This window comes from Schistocerca serialis, chromosome 1 (assembly GCF_023864345.2).
Source record: "Schistocerca serialis cubense isolate TAMUIC-IGC-003099 chromosome 1, iqSchSeri2.2, whole genome shotgun sequence".
Taxonomy (NCBI): Eukaryota; Metazoa; Arthropoda; class Insecta; order Orthoptera; family Acrididae; genus Schistocerca; species Schistocerca serialis.
The window spans coordinates 126294401-126317863 of NC_064638.1; the positions used below are offsets into that span (position 1 = coordinate 126294401).

General features: G+C 43.1%; 1 protein-coding gene across 2 annotated transcripts in view; it reads left to right on the forward strand.

Annotated features, from left to right (window-relative positions):
- LOC126463873 (estradiol 17-beta-dehydrogenase 2-like) overlaps positions 1-23463 on the forward strand; it is a 229496-nt gene that overhangs the window by 66676 nt on the left and 139357 nt on the right. The gene's annotated exons all lie outside the window — the stretch shown is intronic.

Consider the following 23463-nt stretch of genomic DNA (forward strand, 5'->3'; position numbering starts at 1 on the left):
GAAGCGATTTCACAGCTCTACAATAACTTTATTATTTGAGATATTTTCACAATGCTTTGCACACACATACAAAAACTCAAAAAGTTTTTTTAGGCATTCACAAATGTTCGATATGTGCCCCTTTAGTGATTCGGCAGACATCAAGCCGATAATCAAGTTCCTCCCACACTCGGCGCAGCATGTCCCCATCAATGAGTTCGAAAGCATCGTTGATGCGAGCTCACAGTTCTGGCACGTTTCTTGGTAGAGGAGGTTTAGACACTGAATCTTTCACATAGCCCCACAGAAAGAAATCGCATGGAGTTAAGTCGGGAGAGCGTGGAGGCCATGACATGAATTGCTGATCATGATCTCCACCACGACCGATCCATCGGTTTTCCAATCTCCTGTTTAAGAAATGCCGAACATCATGATGGAAGTGCGGTGGAGCACCATCCTGTTGAAAGATGAAGTCGGCGCTGTCGGTCTCCAGTTGTGGCATGAGCCAATTTTCCGCGGGCTACGCGTGAAACTTGCCCGCACGCGTTCAACCGTTTCTTCGCTCACTGCAGGCCGACCCGTTGATTTCCCCTTACAGAGGCATCCAGAAGCTTTAAACTGCGCATACCATCGCCGAATGGAGTTAGCAGTTGGTGGATCCTTGTTGAACTTCGTCCTGAAGTGTCGTTGCACTGTTATGACTGACTGGTGTGAGTGCATTTCAAGCACGACATACGCTTTCTCGGCTTCTGTCGCCATTTTGTCTCACTGCGCTCTCGAGCGCTCTGACGGCAGAAACCTGAAGTGCGGCTTCAGCCGAACAAAACTTTATGAGTTTTTCTACGTATCTGTAGTGTGTCGTGACCGTATGTCAATGAATGGAGCTACAGTGAATTTATGAAATCGCTTCAATCATTTGTAATAGCCCTGTATATTAATTATAACACTATTACTGACAGGTGGCGTCTGGTACATTTGTTATATTCCATTTGCACATACTGTATTCAGTAGATCTTTTTTTATATTAAAAAAACTTAATTAAAATATGTAGATGTCAAGGTTAAAATCTGTACTTGTCAAAATTAACGATCTAAAAAGCATAGGGCGATTTATATATCTATGGTGCTGGTGTGAACTTGATTTCCTCTACGGTCTGCTTCCGTGGTTCCCGCCATTTCGGTGTTGTGCCGCGGTCCGCTCAGTCGTCTGACGTCCATCGCCGCGGGCAAGAGGACCGCACAGGAGGGCCCCGTCAACGTTCCGGCTTCTCCACCGCGCACCATCTCTCATCCCTCGGCCTGGATCTCCACACGCAACAGTTGTCATCTTAGTAGGTCGTCATAAATGCTAAAATAGGTGTTATGATTGAATTCGCTTTGCTCGTTGAGGATTAAATCCGGATCTTTATTTTTGTGGGTGTATATTTCAATTTCTTCCAAAATGTTAAGAAACCGTCCCTTATGAGCTCTATGCAGGATGTCTAAATTGTGTTCATGTTCGTGACTGAGTGCTTTCTCGCAGCCATATGCGCCCCAAAAGCTGTTTTGTTTTGAGAGTAGGTGTGCTCCCTGAATCTGGTTTCAAAGTTCCTACCAGTCTGCCCTATATATTGTTTACAGCAGTCATTACATTAGATCTTATATACACCTGAATCCTGAAATTTATTCCTACTATTACATATTCTATGCCGGAGCTTCAATTTTAAAGTGTTATTTGTTCGTAACCCTATTTTAACGTCGGATTTACGAAAGCATCTTTCAATTTTGTCTGTAATTCTTCCATTGTAAGTAAGAGCTACATATTTTTTCTTGTTGTTCCTCTTAACTGCTACTTTACTTCCTTCTATTTGTTCCATTTGCCTCTTCTTTATCTTCCTATAAATATTCATCACCTGCTTATACGTATATCCGTTCGCTACGGCCACTTGGTTTAAAATACTTAACTCCTTTTTTACTTCATGTTGGCTTAGTGGCAATCTTAGTAGCCTGTATACCATCGAAGTAAAATATGCCCATTTGTATCACGGTGGGTGACAAGAGCGCTCATTGATAACTAGATCGGTACACGTAGGTTTTCTGAATAAGCTAAATTCATACTTCCCATCTTTCTTTATTAGTGTTGAATCTAAGAAATCTATACGGTTGTTTTCTTCAAATTCCATGGTGAATCTAATTTTCGGGTGTTGAGAGCTCATTTTTTGTGCTAAATTTTCGATATTATTTTTGTTGTGGGTTGGCAGGAGAGCCAACACCGGTATGAGAGGAAGCGGAAAGGCGCGCGTTTTAGCTCACGCAGGTTGGCGTGAGGTCTGAAACAGCACAAGGAAATTAGACCGTAGAAAAACTTACGTAACTGGTGGAATACTTAACTTTAATCCATAAATGGTGAACGTCGCTCTTGACGGTACATGTTTTACAGTATCAATAGTAACTGGTAATGGCGCCTTGCTAGGTCGTAACAAATGACGTAGCTGAAGGCTATGCTAACTATCGTCTCGGCAAATGAGAGCGTATTTTGTCAGTGAACCATCGCTAGCAAAGTCGGCTGTACAACTGGGGCGAGTGCTAGGAAGTCTCTCTAGACCTGCCATGTGGCGGCGCTCGGTCTGCAGTCACTGATAGTTGCGACACGCGGGTCCGGCGTATACTAATGGACCGCGGCCGATTTAAAGGCTACCACCTAGCAAGTGTGGTGTATGGCGGTGACAACACAATTTTTATCTCCTTTGTATAATAAAATGGAATCGTCAACATATCTCCTGTAATATACAATTTTCTCAGCGGCCCTCTTGCCCGCGGCGATGGACATCAGACGACTGAGCGGACCGCGGCACAACACCAAAATGGCGGAAACCACGGAAGCAGACCGTAGAGGAAAACAATTTCACACGAGCACCATAGATATATAAATCGCCCTATGCTTTTTAGATCGTATAAAAATGATAATTTTACTGTTTTTTAATTCTGACAAGTACAGATTTTAACCTTGACATCTACATATTTTAATTAAGTATTTTTAATATAAAAAAATATCTACTGAATACAGTATGTGCAAATGGAATGTAACAAATGTACCAGACGCCACCTGTAGGTAATAGTGTTATAATTAATATAAATGACGTGCACTCTGCCAACCAATTTTATGTGACGTAGCATGTGAAAGTTGCTGGATTTGGACGGGTTACTCCTGTAACTGAAATATCAGGTACATTCTGGTACATTTGATGTTGATTAGATAGGACGAAAAAGATTTGCTTCCGTGAAATAGTAAATTAGTATCATTATTTTTACAGATCTGAAGATGGTTCTGAATGAACCGAAACCGCTCATATGAGTAAAAAATTTGCAATCAAGACGGATTTTAAGTAACATTATGTTACCATTAAGTCAGTATAGAACATGATCCTACAGATCTTACAAGGTCTTGTCAGCCTGTAGCTCAAGTGTGCTTAGGGGCTTCGATTCGGAGCGGTACCTGCCGTTTTAGAGTTTTACCGGCCCGCACTCGCACGTTGCCGGGCCACACTGGAGATTTGCGCGCCTGCACCGATGCCGCAGCGAAAGTGTTAAGGTGCTTGCGACCATATATTAGACGTGAAACCACACAGCAGTGCCAGAGGAACGAGAGTGAAAAACTTTAATCAATGACCAAGGCCCCCGAGCTCTGACAACGATCGGTGGCACTGGCGGGGCAAAGTGGTTGTGTTTGTTATGTTGACCGGGGACCTAGAAACGACGCAGAGGCTCCGTCCCCGCCGCAGCCGCAGTGGTCCACAACCCCACGACGACTACCGCAGTCCACTTCACCCCTCCGCCACTCCACACTGAACCCAGGATTATTGTGCGGTTCGGCCCAAGGTGGACCCTCCCACCTAGGGAGCGTCTCACGCCAGACGAGTGTAACCCCTATGTTTTCGTCGTAGAGTAATCGTGGTGTACGCGTACGTGGAGACAGTATTTGTACAGCAATCGCCGACATAGTGTAGCTGAGGCGGAATAAGGGGAACCAGCCCGCATTCACCGAGGCAGATGGAAAACCGCCTAAAAACCATCCACAGACTGGCCAGTTCACCGGACCTCGACACAAATCCGCCGGGCGGTTTCGTGCCGGTGACCGGCGCTCCTTCCCGCCCGGAAAGCAGTGCTTTATTCCGCACGTCCAACCGGACGGGCGGGGCAAAGTGGTAGAGGTAAGTGATACTGGAGCGGGACACTGCTGCAGTGTTAGTATTCTACTTGCCGTAATCTAAATGAAGACTTCTCAGAATTCGCCAGTCAAAGAAGTGAATTAATGAAAAACAGAGAAAGTTTAAGACTGCATTTCCGACGACCGGAGAAGTCGTTCTTTAGGATGGTGTTCAACTCTTGCCTCACATTGGCGTCGGTCAAATCGTTGACCCTCTATGTAAAGTTCTTTTCCTAGCAAAGAATTGTTCACGTTTTGCATTTCAGTCAAGTCACGGCAGGCGTTCACGCGTCGTTGTTTTTTTTTTTTTCGGCAGTCAGGGGGCTCGGCAAGAACATTCCGCACATTTTTTTCTGTCCCTACAAACGTTCTAGAGAATATCTTTAAAACTTGATTCAGAGACGTAGCTTCATTGCGATTTTGACACAACAACTCTGACACAATACGGCCATACGTTCACAATTTAATACTGCCGGCTGACAACTGACTGATCGAATGCAAATTTGTTGATTACAGGTGTTAGTTCGTTCTGCCTCTGTAGTTACTGCACATAGGTCGTTTATACACTAGTAATAAAATTTTTCGGTACTTTTTCTACGGGCCGGCCCGTGGTGACCAAGGGGTTCTAGGCGCTTCATTCCGGAACCGCGTGACTGCTACAGTTGCAGGTTCGAATCCTGCCTCGGTCATGGATGTGTGTGATGCCCTTAAGTTAGTTAGGTTTAAGTAGTTCTAAGTTATAGGGGACAGATGGCCTCAGATGTTAAATCCCATTGTGCTCAGAGCCATTTGAACCATTTGAATCTTTTTTTTTTTTTTTCGGCCAACAGTGTACATCACTCGACATTTTACAGTTCTGTCTTCATCTCGTGTGACTATTCACAAGGAAACATCACCAACCTGAAACTTTATTTTAAGCAAAGAAAAAGCACACTTGAAAGATGTCAGCCCCTCGAGTAAAAATTTGGGACATATTTGTAATAGTACGCGCTTAAGACTTCTTGAAAGTACAGATTTTAAACTTTCGTGCATGCCAATTATTTGTCCTCGTCCTCCCCCACTGCAACCGCTTAGCGTCCGAGAGCAATGTAGTGTATTGCGCAGTGACAAGCAGTGCGCTGCTATTTGTCGGATGTTGATGGCGAGGGAAGAGGATTTGGGAGGGGGCCACATCAACTCAGTGTGTTTTGAAATACCGTTGGAGAATACTTCTACGTTAAAAATAGTAATACGAGTACGTAATACGCTAGCCTCGCGCATATCTACCTTCAATGTTATTTTAACAATATTGTCGTACTGATATTCTGCAGCTATATATACTCCTCTAAATCAAAATGAATAAACCTAAGCGACTGCATAATTACACTACTGGCCATTAAAATTGTTACACTAAAAAGAAATGCAGATGATAAATTGGTATTCATTGGACAAATATATTATACTAGAACTGACATGTGATTACATTTCCACGCAATTTGGCTACATAGATCCCGAGAAATCAGTACCCAGAACAACCACGTCTGGCCGTAATAACGGCCTTGATACGCCTGGGTATTGAGTCAGAGCTTGGGTGGCGTGTACGGGTACAGCTGCCCATGCAGCTTCAACACGATACCACAGTTCATCAAGAGTAGTGACTGGCGTATTGTGACGAGCCAGTTGCTCGGCCACCATTGACCAGACGTTTTCAATTGGTGAGAGATCTGAGAATGTGCTGGCCAGGGCAACAGTCGAACATTTTCTGTATACAGAAAGGCCGTACAGGAGCTGCAACATGTGGTCGTGCATTATCCTGCTGAAATGTACGGTTTCACAGGGATCGAATGGAGGGTAGAGCCACGGATCGTAACACATCTGAAATGTAACGTCCACTGTTGAAAGTGCCGTCAATGGCACCCCATACCATCACGCCGGGCGATACGCAAGTATGGCGATGACGAATGCACGCTTCCAATGTGTGATCACCGCGATATCGCCAAACACTGATGCGGCCATCAAGATGCTGTAAACAGAACCTGGATTCATCCGAAAAAATGACGTTTTGCCATTCGTGCACCCAGGTTCGTCGTCGAGTACACCATATCAGGCGCTCTGATCTGTGATGCAGCGTCAACGGTAACCGCAGCCATGGTCTCCGAGCTGATAGTCCATGCTGCTGCAAACGTCGTCGAACTGTTCGTGCAGATGTTTGTTGTCTTGCAAACGTCCCCATCTGTTGACTCAGGGATCGAGACGTGGCTGCACGATCCGTTACAGCCATGCGGATAAGATGCCTGTCATCTCGACTGCTAGTGATACAAGGCCGTTGGGATCCGTCACGGCGTTCCATATTACCCTCCTGAACCCACCGATTCCATATTCTGCTAACAGTCATTGGATCTCGACCAACGCGAGCAGCAATGTCGCGATACGATAAACCACAATTGCGCTGGCTACAATCCGACGTTTATCATTTCGAAAACGTGATGGTACGCATTTCTCCTCCTTACATGAGACATCACAACAACGTTTCACCAGGCAATGAAAAATCGGTTGGAAACTTTCCTCATGTCAGCACGTTGTAGGTGTCGCCACCGGCGTCAGACTTGTGTGAATGCTCTGAAAAGCTAATCATTTGCATCTCAGAGCATGTTCTTCCTGTCGGTTAAATTTCGCGTCTGTTGCACGTCATCTTCGTGGTGAAGCAATTTTAATAGCCAGTAGTGTATTAAGAAATGAAGTTAATCATTTTATAATTACAATTTAATGCTGCAAAATCACCCTGAAAATGTACTTCACTTTAACAGCGCTAGCTTTAAAACACAAACAAAATAACGCACATCAGGGATATTAGTAATCAAACAACACTTCGGTGCTTTTTTTAATTGCACAGTAATTCGTTTCAGTCATTTACATTCCATTTGTGAAGCGCAACATAAAAATGTTTAAATGAAGGAAATCGGCATAAGCTACAGATTAGAGGCTGCGCAATCTGACACAATGAACAAAGCATGTTATCAATGTCAGGACAGTATTTCACGAGTCTCTTACTTTGTCCATAGCAGAGTAGTGGCTGCAGTGGAGAGGATCGAGTTACAAACAAGCGGTGCTCGCGGAAGTTTAAAAACTGTGTTTCCAGAAGGTCATAGCTGCGTACTATCAGCATTATGTCCAAACTTTTTACGTGGGAACAATTGATGTATATGATATCTTGCAAGTGTGCTTTCTTCTCCTTAAAATATTAGGTCAGATGTGTTTCGGCACATATGTACTACCCTCTGTGCGCATCACTATATTTCTACACCCCGCTACATGTCTATACAAATATCTTACAGGTACAAATACTTTAGGATATTTCTATTCCATCCATAAACTATCATATTTACGTCATAACAGGTTATGATCAACTAACAACAGGACGAGACGCAAATATTTAACCGGATGGCATATTGCAAAAGAATAATGGCTGGTGATATGACATCTTCACAGTAGTGGTTTAATAGTCGTTTTTCTTGGCAGACCATTATTTACATTGAAAGATTTGCCACCGTAATTCTAGTCACCAGAATTTACTTTTATTTTCTCCATTATTATTCTTTCTTTTTGCGACAGGAAAAGTGGGGGAGGGAAGAGGTGTGAAACATTCGTTTCATTTCAGCTATTGTTGTTGATAATTCTTCCGGGTTATATGGCCGTGGTCCGTGGAATTTTTCTATTCCTAACGTTTCGTCCAATACTACGTTGGACATCTTCAGAGGTATGGCTGGTCCTGCTGAGTCCTGCCGACTGACGAGTCGGGCGTCGGAGAGCGGCCTAAATACCGAGGAAAGTGGGCGTGGTCTAGCTTGCACACAGTAGCAGAGAGAAATGCGAGCGAAGGGATAGTTGTTCTTCCATCTGATAAAGGCAATGCCACCGTGCTGATGAACAAAGAGGACTTTAGAAGTAAGATTTTGGATCTATTGGTGGCGGGACATTACAATAAACTTAGGAGAGACCCGACGGCTGTTATTTTGAGGAAAACTAATACGTTGATAAAGTCTTCTACTTCCATTCCACAGAAGGATAAAAAGTTTTACTAAGGAGTGAAGCTAAGTGTCCCAGACTTTATGGTTTATCTAAAGTTCACAAAATAAATCTCCCTCTGAGACTCATTGTTAGTGCGATTGATTCCCCTACTTATCAAATATCTAGGTATCTAGCTACTCTTCTACAACCATACATAAGACTGATTCTTATGTGAGGGATTCACGTCATTTTATTGAGAAAATTGAAGGTCTAACCTTGGCTCCTGAAGACATTCTGGTCAGTTTTGATATTGTATCTCTGTTTACTATGATTCCGGTCAATGAAGTTATGGCTTACATAACAGAAGTTTTCCCTGAAGATTTGACCGCTCTGTTTAAACACTATCTCACATCTAGCCAGTTTCAGTGGGATGAGGAGTTTTATGCGCAAGTGGATGGTGTTGCCATGGGTAACCCGTTGAGTCCTGCGATTGCCAATTTTTACATGGGGAAATATGAACAATTAGCGTTGAATAAAGCAAATACGAAACCATGTTGTTGGTATCGTTATGTAGATGACACATTCGTGGTTTGGACACACGGTAAAAAAGGCTTAGACGAATTTTTTGATGATCTTAATAGCATAAACCCTAAAATTCAGTTTACCAATGAAGTGGAGAAAGACCATGCTATTTCGTTTCTCGTTGTGTTAGTCATGAGACAGACCGATGGCAGTCTAAAACATAAAGTGTTTCGGAAGAGCACACATAGATACTTACACAAGAACTCCAATCATCACCCACATTAAAAAAGAGGTGTAATCAAAAGTTTAGTGGACAGGGCAAAACGGATTTGTACGCCGGAACATCTGGATACCGAGCTGAATCATCTGAAACAGGCCTTCGAAAAGAATGGGTACTCAAACAAAGAAATTAATAGAGTTTTAAGACCTAATTACAGCAGGCCAAAGGACAAGGATTGTACGCAGAAATGGAAGAACACGGTGTCTTTACCTTTCATTAGTAAGGCTCCAGATCGAATCGGCAAAATTTTGCTGAAACATAAAGTGAAACCGGTATTCAAACGTACTCGAAAAATTGGACAAATACTTCGTTGTGTTAAAGATAGAAGACCACCATTATCATCTAGCCGTGTGTATAAAATTCCGTGTACTTGTGGCAAGGTCTATATTGGTACTACGAAAAGAAGTGTGAATACGAGGGTAAAGGAGCATAAAAGTCTTTGCCCACTGGGAAAAATAGATAAATTGGCCGTTGCGGAACATGCACTTCAGTCAGGTGACCATGTAAAGTTTTCTGAAACTACAGTTTTAAGTAGTATCCACGACTGTATAGGGAAGCTACTGAAATATATAAACATGAAGATAATTTTAATAGAAAAGAAGAGGCCTTGAAATTAAGCGAGATATGGACAGTGGCGTTACAGAATCGATAAGTGATTTTTATCTATGTCGGACTATTATATATAGTTACATTTTATCTTTGACTAGTTTTCTCTCTGCTACTATGTGCAAGCTAGACCACGCCCACTTTCCTCGGTATTTAGGCCGCTCTCCGACGCCCGACTCATCAGTCGGCAGGACTCAGCAGGACCAGCCATACCTCTGAAGATGTCCAACGTAGTATTGGACGGAACGTTAGGAATAGAATAATTCCATGGACCACGGCCATATAACCCGGAAGAATTATCAACAATAGTACCATCCGGTCGTGAAAGCCTTCATTGTATCATTTCAGCTATAAAACCACTTTACTGTTGCCCTGATTTCAACTTCTATACCGAGATATGTATGAAGGAAATATTTGACAGTCTTCACCTTTACCGAATCGTGCCACTATAAACAAAAGCAAGACGATATAAGACGAGGATAGCAGCAGTAGCCAAACATCTCTGTTTTCTTGTGTCGTCACATAACCTCCTCATGCTGTATGTCGAATTCTGGAGTCATCCCCATTTGTGATATATATACAGCCTATTAATATGTGTATTGTTGAATGGAATGTGAATGTGGGATTTTATTATTTAATTTAATTTTGGTTTCACTGCAAAGGCATGCTAAGACACGGATCGTTCTTAGATTTTACTTACACAAAAAATGTAGCGTGAGATCCTGTGCGATTACTGAAGTTACTTAGACGAATACGTGCTCAAAAACAGTTAATCATTATTGACTATATACACACACAAAATAGTATTTCACCATTTTCAATACATAAGAACCTACGTGTGATTTAATTTCGTCTTAGTGCAGGCCAAGTCTGCGTCCTATTTCATGTAACTTAAATCGTCTGAATAAACCGTTAAGTACTTTGAAAATATCAGTTTCCTATAGATCATAAATGAAAGAAATAATATCGTCTGTGAAAAGAACGGGATTATAATTACGATAATTTGAAATTGCCGCTTAATGGCGGCCAATTGTAGCCGTCCAGCGATGTTCATCTTGCTGCCGGTGCGGCGTCTGAAATTCTTTTAAAAATGATGGGATAAGTAAACGGGATAGATGGTGCAGGTTACAGTTAAAATTAACAACAGCAATACCTTAGACTATTCTTGGAGCACACTGCTCAAATAATAAAACATTTACACACCGTATTATGTAGATTGCGCACAATGGCGTCCTATCAGAGCAAGACAAAGCAACAAAGAGTCCGGCGCTTTTTGTTTCACGCCGATATGAAAAAGAACAAAGATGATGATAATAATAATACCTATGTTATAGATAAGTTTTTAATTATAATCGCATTCTTCCTTGACTTTCAGCACAGTTTCTTTTACATATGACAAATATAATTGCTTAACATCGTGGAAAAATGTTTAATAATTTATAGTTCTCATAATCTTGGCCATGGGACGTCATACATTGCTGCTCTCCAAGTAACTATTCGACAGGGAGATCTTCGGAAACCGAACTGAGCAAAAAAAAGCAACTTCACAATATAATATATACACAATGATATTGGGCGCAATATGCAGAATGTCTACTGTTGGCCTACCCGTTCCCTTATGTGGATGACAATATAATACTGAATAAAAAGGTTTTCGAAGGCAAAAGAAAGTAATGGGGCGTGGTTATTAATGCACTGGGTACGCAGTGAAGCTGCCCCCAAAGCGTGTGCCTCGCTAAGTCAGCTAGCAACAACGGCGGCTTGGAAGGAGGCGGAAACTACTCAAGTACGACCTATAGCCCAGCGGAGCCAAACACGGCTATAAGATAAGCACTGTACCATGGTATTGTAATCCAAAATAAAAACAAATGCAGCTGTTCGTGTTGACAGGAGAAATGAGAAGTAGAAAACCAGCTACGAACATTTGTAGTCAATATTTCCTTCTCTCTGGAGCTTCTAACTGTGCACTGTTTCAATCAATGGCCCACTAATCAAAATTAACTCTCTGTCCAAGACAAACAGGTATTTACCACTTTATGAAAATAACATTAACTGAGCAAATTGAGAATACAATAGAAAAACTAATCATCTCTTGCAATCATCCTGAATGACTTCCATTATTTAAATTCAACTACAGTTTCTTTCTGCGTCTTTGTTGTCCAATATTAACACTAACAATACCAACACATTTTCCATATTGTAATGCCAAAGAAGGGGAGGGGTTACTTTGTATGCACAATAAATATTAAGAAAACACAAATTTACTTAATTGTCGTTGATATCGTCCACCACATGCATTTTAAAGCTATAAAGATGTGTAAGAAGTATCGTGAACCTGAAAATATGGATATGATATTTGTTGTGAAAAGTCACATTCCCTACTGAAACGTAAATATTTTGTTCAAGTTTTACTAAAACACTCAAAACAGGTACGGAAACTAATGTAACAAACCAAAAATTTTACCAAATTTTAAAATATAAAATACCAAACTAGATTACGAAATTTTCGAAAGGTGGGCACAAAGTTACCGCCACCCCCACCCCCCTTCCCCAACTTGGTATCCCAAGGGTCAAATATGATTACCTCGCCATTGACATTTGAAAAACTAACTTTTTTCAAACACATTTTTCGCAAAAGACTCCTCTCCATTTCATGAAAACCAAACATAGTATGTACAATACGGTGTCCATCCAGATTACATCCACTATCTGTAATCTTTCAAATACAGCCTCGTCTTGAGATGTGCTCTCTCCAAGAACTAACTTACAAAACGCTGATCTGGCAAAATCATGTTATGTGAATTCAAGATGGAGGGGGAGAAAGGAAAGGAAAGGAAATAGTAATATAATTGCATTGGGACTTCATGTGGAATCAGTAGCGATGAGTGAAAACGTGTGCCGGAAAGTACTCGAACCTGAGATGTCCTGCCTACGTTTTTTTTATTTATTTATAAGGGAATTACGAAAAAAATATCTACTTGCCATCGCCGCTTGTGTCTCAACAAAAACGAAAACTGCACCTGTTTAATCATCGCTAACCGCTTTTGTATCGTCTCGTCTCTGTAGAGCTGTAGCATGGGAAGCAAGGAGAGGATGTTGGTTAGTGGCCGCTATCCTCGTTCCATAACACAAACTGCACGCAATTAATAACTGGGTTTTTTATTCATAAATGAAGAGCTACTTAACTTGAGCTTCCACGTGCTGCGGTACAAGCTCTCCTACATAGGCTGGTTTAGCCCCACTGCTGTTGAAGTACAAAATCCGCTATGAGCACTATTATGTTCGCTATGTGCTGCCTGATTCCAAGCTAGAGGCTGTGACTGCGGCTTCGTCTCGGTGACATGCTGGAACTCACACAGAGCGCAGCCTCAAGCTAACTCGAACGAACCATCTGGCCCTCCGATCCACATCGGCGATCCTAAATACTGGCAGCTGAGAGGGCGTCGGCGGCGCGTTTCCAGTGAGTCTATCATTGGCCTCGATCGATCTTCTTGTGACCTCTATGCCACATGGTGTGCTGGGCACTTTACGCCAGCACAGCACCTCTTGCGGCGTCGACGCCTATCTACACAGATCAAAAAAAGTTATGCCTCAACTCGGTTCCAAGAGTTCCAGAACCTGTACAGAAAATGGGAATAGAGATCAACATAAACATCATTTCCGCCCTTTTTATTGCTCATCGAAACAATACACTGCATCATACAATGAAGGCTTTCACGACCGGATGTTTCAGCTGCTGATAATTTTTCCAGGTTGTATGGCCGTGGTTCATGGAATTCATCAATCCAAGGCTACGTTGGACATCTGCGGAGGTGTTCCTGGTTGTGCTGAGTCTTGCCGGCAAGACTCAGCACAACTTATTCGAAATCCCGTAACTATCTCGCATTGTGACGCAGAAGTTCGAAATTTGACTCAACGGTGCTCACAACCTTCCTCTGAAATAGTGCGAAAGCGAGGCTTCCGGTGACGTCACTCTCTGGCTAAGTGACGCTTCAAACAACAACGTGCGGATACATGCGAAAAAAATGAGTAATCCGCTGAATGACAGACCCCTATTACCAACGTGCATTTCAGCAGGATTTGCGACTGGGATTCGTGGTTTCCTGCCAGAAAAGTCACAGTTCGTAATAATCGACGAAAGTTATTGAGTAAAACAGAAGTAATGTCTGGCGCTCCCCAAAAATGATGATGTTTTGTTTGTCAACTGCTCAACTGCGCGGTTATCAGCGCCTGTACAAATTCCCAAACTGGCTCAGTCCAGTCTCGCCACTTTCGTGAATGATGATGAATGATGTATCTAGAGGCAGGTGAAAATCCCTGATTTCCAGAAGGCTTTCGACACCGTTCCTCACAAGCGTCTTCTAACCAAACTGCGTGCCTTCGAATTATCGCCTCAGTTGTGCGACTGGATTCGTGATTTCCTGTCAGAAAGGTCACAGTTCGTAGTAATAGACGGAAAGCCATCGAGTAAAACAGAAGTAATATGCGGCGTTCCCCAAGGAAGTGTTATAGGTCCCCTATTGTTCCTGATCTATATTAGCGGCATAAGAGACAATCTGAGTAGCTGTCTTAGATTGTTTGCAGGTGATGCTGTCGTTTACCATCTTGTAAGGTCTTCAGGTGACCAAAACGACTGGAAAAATGATTTAGATAAGATGACTGTATGGTGCGAAAAGTAGCAGTTGACCCTGAATGAAGAAAAGTGTGAAGTTATTCACATGAGTACTAAAAGAAATCGGCTAAATTTCGATTACGCTCAAAAACGTTTTTGTGACGAGATCTTCTCGTGAAATTTCAATCACCAGTTTTCTCCAACGATTGCGAAAACATTCTGTTGGCACCCACCTACATAGGGAGAAATGATCATCAAAATAAAATAAGAGAAATCAGGGCTCGCACAGAAAAATTTAAGTGCTAGTTTTTCCCGCGTGCCGTTCGAGAGTGGGACGGTAGAGAGACAGCTTGAAGGTGGTTCATTGAACCCTCTGCCAGGCACTTTATTGTGAATAGCAGAGTAATCACGTAGATGTAGACTCCGCCGGGAATCGAACCCGGGACCCGATGCTTGGGAAGCGAGAACGCGACCGCAAGACCACGAGGTGCGGACGTCCCTGAACGAAGTGATATAGGCCCTCTGCTAGACGTCTTAGATTGTTTGCAGATGATTCTGTCGTTTACCGTCTTGTTGAGTCACCAGATGATCAAAAACAATTGCAAAATGATTTAGTCGCGATAGTTGTATGGTGCGAAAAGTGGCGAGTGACTCTAAATAATAAAAAGTTTGAAGTCATCCATTAGAGTTCTAAAAGGTATCCGCTATACAGTATTTTAGTTACACGATAAATCACACAAATCTAAAGGCTGTGAATTCTACTAAATACTTGGGGATTACAATTACGAGTAACTTAAACTGGCCCGCATCTCGTGGTCGTGCGGTGGCGTTCTCGCTTCCCACGCCCGGGTTCCCGGGTTCGATTCCCGGCGGGGTCAGGGATTTTCTCTGCCTCGTGATGGCTGGGTGTTGTGTGCTGTCCTTAACTTAGTTAGGTTTAAGTAGTTCTAAGTTCTAGGGGACTGATGACCATAGATGTTAAGTCCCATAGTGCTCAGAGCCATTTGAACCATTTAACTTAAACTGGAACGATCACATAGATAATGGTGTGGGGAGAGCGAATCAATGGTAGAGCACCTAGGAAAAGAACGTGTTTACTAAAGAGACTGCCTACACTACACTTGACCATCCACTTTTGGAGTACTGCTTTGAAGTGTAGGATCCAAATCAGATAGTGTTGACAGAGGACGCAGAAAATGTTAAAAAGAAAAGGGCAGTTCGTTTTTACTGTCGTCAAACAGGGAAGAGAGTGTCACAGATACGTTATAAACTGGAGTGACAATCACTAAAAGCCGTTTTTCGTTTCAGCAGCATCTTTTCATGAAACTTCAATCACCAGGTCTTTCCTCCGAATGCGAAAATACTACGTTGGCGCCCATCTGCATAGAGAACAATGATCATCGGAACTCGCATCAGAATTCGCACAGAAATATTTAAGTGTTCCTTTATTCCACGCGCTTTTCAGGAGTGGAATGGTAAAGAAATAGCTTGAAGGTTGTTTGATGAACCTTCTGGCAGAGGGTAACCGTGTAGATGTAGATGCAGACGTACACGAGAAGCCCCCTTTTGGCAACACCTTCGATACCGCTTGTCCATCTTTGTTGAGCACCTCAAAACTTTACCTTTGCAGAGACAGCCACTCATTGATTCCTAGGCGCTGGTGTGGTGGCAACCATTTCAACATCCCTCAGTTCAGTGGCGCTAGGTCGCTCATTTAACACTTGCTGGCCATCTGCGAAATCTAAAGGCTGTTGAAAGGGTGCCTATCACGCCGCCGCCTTGTAATCAGTGACTGGCTCTCTGTGTAAGGGAACATTTTTAAAGTGCCCAATTAAGATGCAATAGGGAAGCACGGAACACCGCCCTGCTTCCATACGTACAAGGCGTCACAGAACGTCTGAGTAAAATTCTCCGCCGCGCAGGTATTAAGCCGAATTTTCGTAGCAACAACTAAGTAAAAGACATTCTGGGCTCGACGAAAGATACAATTGACAAGTTTCATGCAGCCGGAGTTTATGAAATCGGGTGCGAATGTGGACTGGTATATGTATGCGAGACTGGGCGTTCAATAAGCACAAGGTTATCTGAACACGAGTCATATATCCGTCTCAAACAATACAACAAATCAGCGGTAGCAGGACGCCCGGAACAGTGCAGGATGAAGACTGAATTTAGAGACGCCCGCGCACTGGCGAAACAGCCTTTCACCTTGAGGAGGGAGATCAGACAGGCTATAGAAAAAGCCAAGCGACCCGACAACATGAATAGAGAAGACGGGTACCGACTTCCAGCGTCTTGGCTGCCAGCAGTGACAGCTTTCAGGAAGGACAGCTCTCGCAAAGCAACAGGCGCGCGATAGGCCACAGCGGCGGAGGGTATACAGAGTACTGACGCGCCCTAGGCGATACTAGGCAGTTAGTAAACTGCCATACGCTGCAGTCGCCGCTCAACATCCTATTCGCCGATTTCCACCAATAGCAAACAATAAAGGTAAGTCCAATGGAAAACGCCAATTTCCGCCAATGACAAGACGCAATGTAAAGACCAATAAAAGAACATCTAATAAATACCTTTCCTCCTCATCCTCATATCCAATGACACAGCACTGCTCAGTAATATATAAACAAGCGCCCATTCAGCAGTTAGCAATACACCCTGAGGAAGGCGTCTTGCAACTGTCGCCGAAATGGAATTTTATAGTTGGCAATGCGGTCACAAAACCAGGAGAATTTCATTGACTGTGATAACGGCCGCGGAAGCCTACGTTTACATTTATTTAGTAACTCTGCTTCAGTGGCACTGTTGTCAGTAACACAGTAATTGTGTGGTGTGCGTACTGTAAGACCTTCAGTACACACACCATCAGATTATTTGACTTGTCGCTCTAACGAAGTAGGCGAGTGTCAGCAATATGTCTCGTGGTCGTATCGTGGCGTGTTTATCTTCTGCCATTAGGTCAGACGATAGAAATGCCACTTGCACGCTTAGAGTAGCAGACTGACGGTGACCAACTTTAAACAGAACTGGATTAATTTTCACGCACATTTATTAAAATAATAACAAGCATAAAAATTACTTAACTTGGTTCTGGATGCTATTTACAATTGACAATGTGAAGTTACTTTGGTATTGGTACGTTAATCTTATTCTCACATATATCTCTGATACTTGACAAAAGTGTCTAATAGCCACTTCATGGCTATGTACAGGAATATGGTAATCTTATTAGGCGCACACTGAGACTTGACTATAGACTGGTACAGACAAATGTAGAACTCGTACAAACTGGTACAGACTAATGCAGACTGGTTAATCGGAGGTCTGTTCACTCGTTATAATACCTCGCGCGTTCATGTATCACTGCGCGAGTGTGATCCACGAGGAGAAAAGGTTCTTCGTTAGTAGCAATCTCATTGGCTGCGTTACATATTAATACGCGGATCGGCGGAAGCAGAATTTGGCCCATCTCTATGGCAGCGCCATCTCGTAGTGCGGAGACGGACGAGCTCGGCGCCTGCGCTGTTCTACTTAGCGGGGCGCGCTCTAGTGGGAAAGTTGTGTACGCGCTGACTACGCGGAACTGTGTACACAACAAATTGTTATCGCACAGTGGATATACTGATTGTGTCTTTTCTCTGGCATACTTTACGTACAACCTCAATTTGTTTGGATTTTCTTCCAGGTTTCGAAACGGAGTATAGTTGTACAAAATATTAAAACCATCTCGCACTGAAGTTCGCACTACATTTCGAGCTTCGGTAAAACTTCACCAGTCTTAGGGATTTTGCGTACTTTTAAATCTGACATGCTTTTTTCATTGCTTCTTCTATAGTGTTCTAACGTGGGGAATCAGAACCATGTCTTATTAATTTGTTTGGTACATATATCTCAAATGCCGTCGATACTATTTCCTTGAATCTAAACCACATTTAGTCCACGCTTATACAATCAGATTGGGAGTAATGGAGACAATCTCTTAGGAAGGTGTAACGCGAATTTTTATCTGCTTTTTTAAATAGGTGTAATTTGCGATTATTTTTGGTGGGTTCGGATGTTAACGTATTCAGTCTAGCTACAACCACCTTGTGATCACAAATCCCTGTATCCATCATGATGGTCCTTCTTTGGTCAGGATTATTTGTTTCCGAGAGCTCAAGTATTTTTTTCGCAACCATTTAAACTTCGAGTGGACTCCTGAATTAATTGGTCAAAATATATTTCTGGGAAGGCATTGAGTACGATTTATAACGACGTCCTATACCTACCACCGACTTTATGCATGTATTTTCAATAACTTATGGAGGGTAGATTGAAGTCACCACTAACTGTGAATGGGATACCTATTTGTAATGACACTAAAGCTTTCTTTGAACTGTTCATTAACCGTATCATCTGAGTAGCGGGATCGGTAAAAGGAACCAACTTAGTTTTTTCAGATTGTCAAGTATAACCTCTACCAATACTAACTCACAGGAACTATACAATTTCACTACAAGGTAAACTATTTCCGACAGCAATGAACATTCTACCACCAACTGTATTTAATTTATCGTTTCTTAACACGGTTAGATCCTTTGTAAAAAATTCGGCTGGACTTACTTCTGGCTTTAGCCACATTTCAGTACCTATAACGATTTGAGATTCCGTGCTTTCTATTAGCGCTTGGAACTCTGGTTCTTTTCCAAGACAGCTACGACGATACTGATTGTTCTTATATCTTTCTGTGACCACAGAAACCCAAAGGAGCATAATATTATTGCATGGTGGAGCCTATGCTAATCAAGTATCCACAGCAATTGCATTACTAATGGAGCCATAATAATTTCGTCGCCAGCACCAACAAACTGCCGCTGACGTCGTGACGCAACGTCTATAAACAGATAAGCTTCAACGACAAGCGAATTCCCCTATAAAGACTCAATGCGTTTCAATCTGTTTCAATTGTGATTTCTTTTGTCTTTTGCAACTAATTTTCTTCAGTATTTACTTTACTAATAATAAAAAAAATTTTTGTAAAATCTTGACAATGACGAGATCGCCCTTAACAGTAGTCACTACTTTTTATTTTCTCTATCTTATTCATTTATTTTATTGTAGCTGTTATTGTATGTGGTATTGCGTATTCTTTTTGAGGGTGTATTATTATGTATCTGGACATTCCATTAGCAGGTGAATTTACTTATTTATCGTGGTATTATGGCATCCAGCGTAAATTGTGGCGTCTGCCATTAGATTCTGAGCGCCAATCAATCACAGTTAAGCTGCTCGCTCGCTATTTGAGCAAGGCGTGCTACCAGCGAAAAGTTTCATTTTGACAGCTGACAACTATATAAACTGTGTTTAAATTCAATAACAGGTTATATTACGGCATTCTCATTACCAATTTCCAATTTATTTAGCTCTTTCAGTTATAACTTAATAAAATTATAGCCGTTTCACAATTACTTATGAATTAATTTACGAGAGTTTTCTGCTATATGTTCTTTTGATGTTGCCAAATTCTGACGTGGCTACTTTCGTTAAGTGCAAGTTAAACGGGTTCTTTTAGATTTAAATAATCGAAAATCACTATCAAATTACGCAAAGTAGATCTCTGAGAATCGTTTTCTTCACAGCGCTCCAAACAGAATCAATAAAATTAAAAAAGGTATTCGCGTAACTTTACAGAGATCGCTATCAGATTATATGCTCGTAGTTTCAAGACCCATTAATACAACCAAAATTGTACATTACATGTGTTAGAATTGTTTGATTATATATATTAAAGTTTCATCTTATTAGTGGACACAGTACTACAGTTTCTCGATTCTGATGATGGAAATTATCGGGTAAAAAGTACCGTAGTCGTGTTCCCTGTTGATGGTCTCAGATTTTCAAGTTGTACTTTGACGCTGTTTGTAGCCTTACCTAAACCGACAAAGCGAACTATATGGACAGCAATAGTAGGAACTAATTTGGTCACATGAGAGGTGCTGACATACTCCGGTCCAAAGTAGTGGACGTCGTTAGGTCGCAGTGTAAACACAGAAAACGATCGCTGGAAGTGCTTCCGTCATGTTAAATTCATTTAGTTTATTAACGATGACAAAATGATGGAAAAGGCTATGGAATGTGGCAGCAGGGAAGGATGTAGAGCGCAGTGGTATTCAGGCACGTAAAAGCAAAGTGTAAACAATAAATATCCCATTGGCGATATGGATAAAAATATCACTAGGCAGTAACGTATGCGGTACAGGGCCGCGCGGGCTAGCTGCGCTGTCTGGGGGTGCCTTGCCACGGTTCGCGCGGCTCGCCCCGTCGGAGGTTCGAGTCCTCCCTCGGACATGGTGTGTGTGTGTGTGTGTGTGTGTGTGTGTGTGTGTGTGTGTGTGTGTGTTGTCCTTAGCATAAGTTAGTTTAAGTTAGATTAAGTAGTATGTAAGCCTAGGAACCGATGACCTCAGCAGTTTGGTCCCATAGGAACTTACCACAAATTTCCAAATTTATGTGATATAATGAATGGCTCAAATAGTATTAGATTTTTGTGAACTTCATAGCTCTAATGGTTCTTCAGTTTCTCCCGGCGTATTTCTTGCTCGAACGGTCCACGAGTGTACTGTCGGTCCATAGTGTCCAACGGGCACAATATTTCGGCGATCAGACATGTAGGTGCCCTAATGTTGCTGACAATTGGGGGTAACGGCACCCCTTCTTTGTGGACTTTAGGCAGTCCATAAAGTCTTGGCGGTACAGGTCCTTGAGGTGTCAATTTCTTGGCGACACTCTCTGCTAAATCTGCGTCCTTGAGAACAGCTCCAGTCTTGTTCTCCACCATATTTGCCGGCCAAATACCTGGCAGCTTTTATGTGGGTAAATGCCCTTATCTCGTTCGTAATTCTGTGGATTTCGTAAAACGTCTCGACAACTTCAAGCTGAAAGACTCAGATACTCTGGCGACTTTTGACGTTGTTTCATTATTCACCAGGGTGCGTCTTCGAGAGTCAGTTGAGCTTATTGCACAGAAATTTGACGAGGAGACGACCGACCTTTTCAAGCACGTTCTGACTCCCACGTATTTGCTCTTTAATGGAGAACGCTATGAACAAACAGAAGGAGTCGCAATGGGGAACCCACTCTCGCCTGTGCTCGCGAATTTCAATATGGAGTACTTCGAGAAGGAAGCTTTGGCGTCATCCAAATGGAAACCTACTTGTTTTCTACGTTATGTGAATGACTCGTTCGTGATCTGGCCCCATGGAGAGGACAAGCTCCTAGACTTCCTTACACAACTGAACTCCATACATCCGAACATAAAATTCACTATGGAGATCGAAGCAGAAAGAAGATTACAGTTCCTGGGCGTGACGCTCAAAAAAAGAGCGGAAGGTACCCTGGGCCACGGGGTATACAGGAAGAAAACGTGCACCGACCTGTATTTGCAAGCGGATAGCTGCCACTACCCTGGGGCAGAGGAATGGGGTACTAAAAACACTGGAGCACAGAGCGTGCACCATCTCTGACGGAGAGAGTCTGCCCTAAGAGCTGGAACACCTCAAAACTGTATTACGGAAAAACGGGTACTCAGAATGGCAGATCAGATGCGCTCTCCGCCCACCTCTACAGTACAGCGTGTGGAGGCGGAAGAAGTCACGGAGAAAGAGACAGCCACTGCCTATATACCGTATACTGGCGCATTATCGGGGAAAATAGGACGAATATTGTGGGTACACCGAGTAGGAACTGTCTTTTGCCCACCAAATAAAACGCGAGCATTATTGGGAAGTGTCAAAGACGATCTCGGTTTGCGGAATGCCGGCATATACCAGATTCCGTGTCAATGTTGGGAGGCTTATATTGGACAGACAGTGAGCACCATCGAAGATCGTTGTCGAGAACATCAAAGGCACACTCGAATTGGGTACCCCAACAAGTCGGCGGTCGCAGAGTACTGTTTGTCCGAAAATCACGAAAGGGACTACCAACATACCAGGGCCCTGGCACAGACATCCAAATACTTGTACAGCGTCGTTAGAGAGGCTATCGAAATTCGTACCAGGGACGGACTCATCAACCGAGATTGCGGTACAACCTCAGCAGGACATGGGAACCAGCCATGAGTCCAATTAAAAAGACGCTCAGCAAAGGAAACAAACGAGCGACTAGGGCGGACGAGGCAATTACACCGACGCCACCACAGACGCCGACGCCAGCGTCTCACCGACCACTGACACGCGGGCGCGGACCGCGGAGAGAACGCCCCGCGAGGGGACGGGATTTAAGACGGTGACCCGCCCTCAGGAGCTCAGTTCGTCAGCGCACCTGACGATGGCGACATGTCTGATCGCCGAAATATTGTGACCGTAGGACACTACGGGCCGGCAGTACAACCGTGGACTGTTCGAGTTCATAGCTCTTGTTCCACAGAACCGGCTTAAAAAAAAGTTCTGTCTATGGGACTTTTAGAAATTACCAGAATAAACGAGTCATCATGTGTGTGAACGTCACTATGTAGTTTCTGGAAAGGCATGTTACATCAGATTTTTAAGAAAAAATTAAGTATTGTGATGAAAGCAACACGTGGTTTATTCAAGCGAAGCCTGGATTCATACACGCCAAACTGTGACTGATAGTGTACTAGGAGCACAGTCGCACATCTACAACTACATCTACATTTATACTCCGCAAGCCACCCAACGGTGTGTGGCGGAGGGCACTTTACGTGCCATTATGATTACCTCCCTTTCCTGTTCCAGTCGGCCGACCGCGGTGGCCTCGCGATTCTAGGCGCTGCAGTCGGGAACCGCGCGACTGCTGCGGTCGCAGGTTCGAATCCTGCCTCGGGGATGGATGTGTATGATGTCCGTAGGTTAGTTAGGTTTAAGTAGTTCTAAGTTCTAGGGGACTGATGACCTCAGATGTTCTCATAGCGCTCAGAGCCATTTGAAGCATTTGAACCTGTTCCAGTCGCGTACGGATCGCGGGAAGAACGACTGCCGGAAAGCCTCCGTGCGAACTCGAATCTCTCTAATTTTACATTCGTGATCTCCTCGGGAGGTGTAAGTAGGGGGAATCAATATATTCGATACCTCATCCAGAAACGCACCCTCTCGAAACCGCGATGGAGAGCGCCTCTCTTGCAGAGTCTGCTACTTGAGTTTATTAAACATCTCCGTAACGCTATCACACTTACCAAATAACCCTGTGACGAACCGCGCCGCTCTTCTTTGGATCTTCTCTATCTCCTCTGTCAACCCGACCTGGTACGGATCCCACACTGATGAGCACTACTCAAGTATAGGTCGAACGAGTGTTT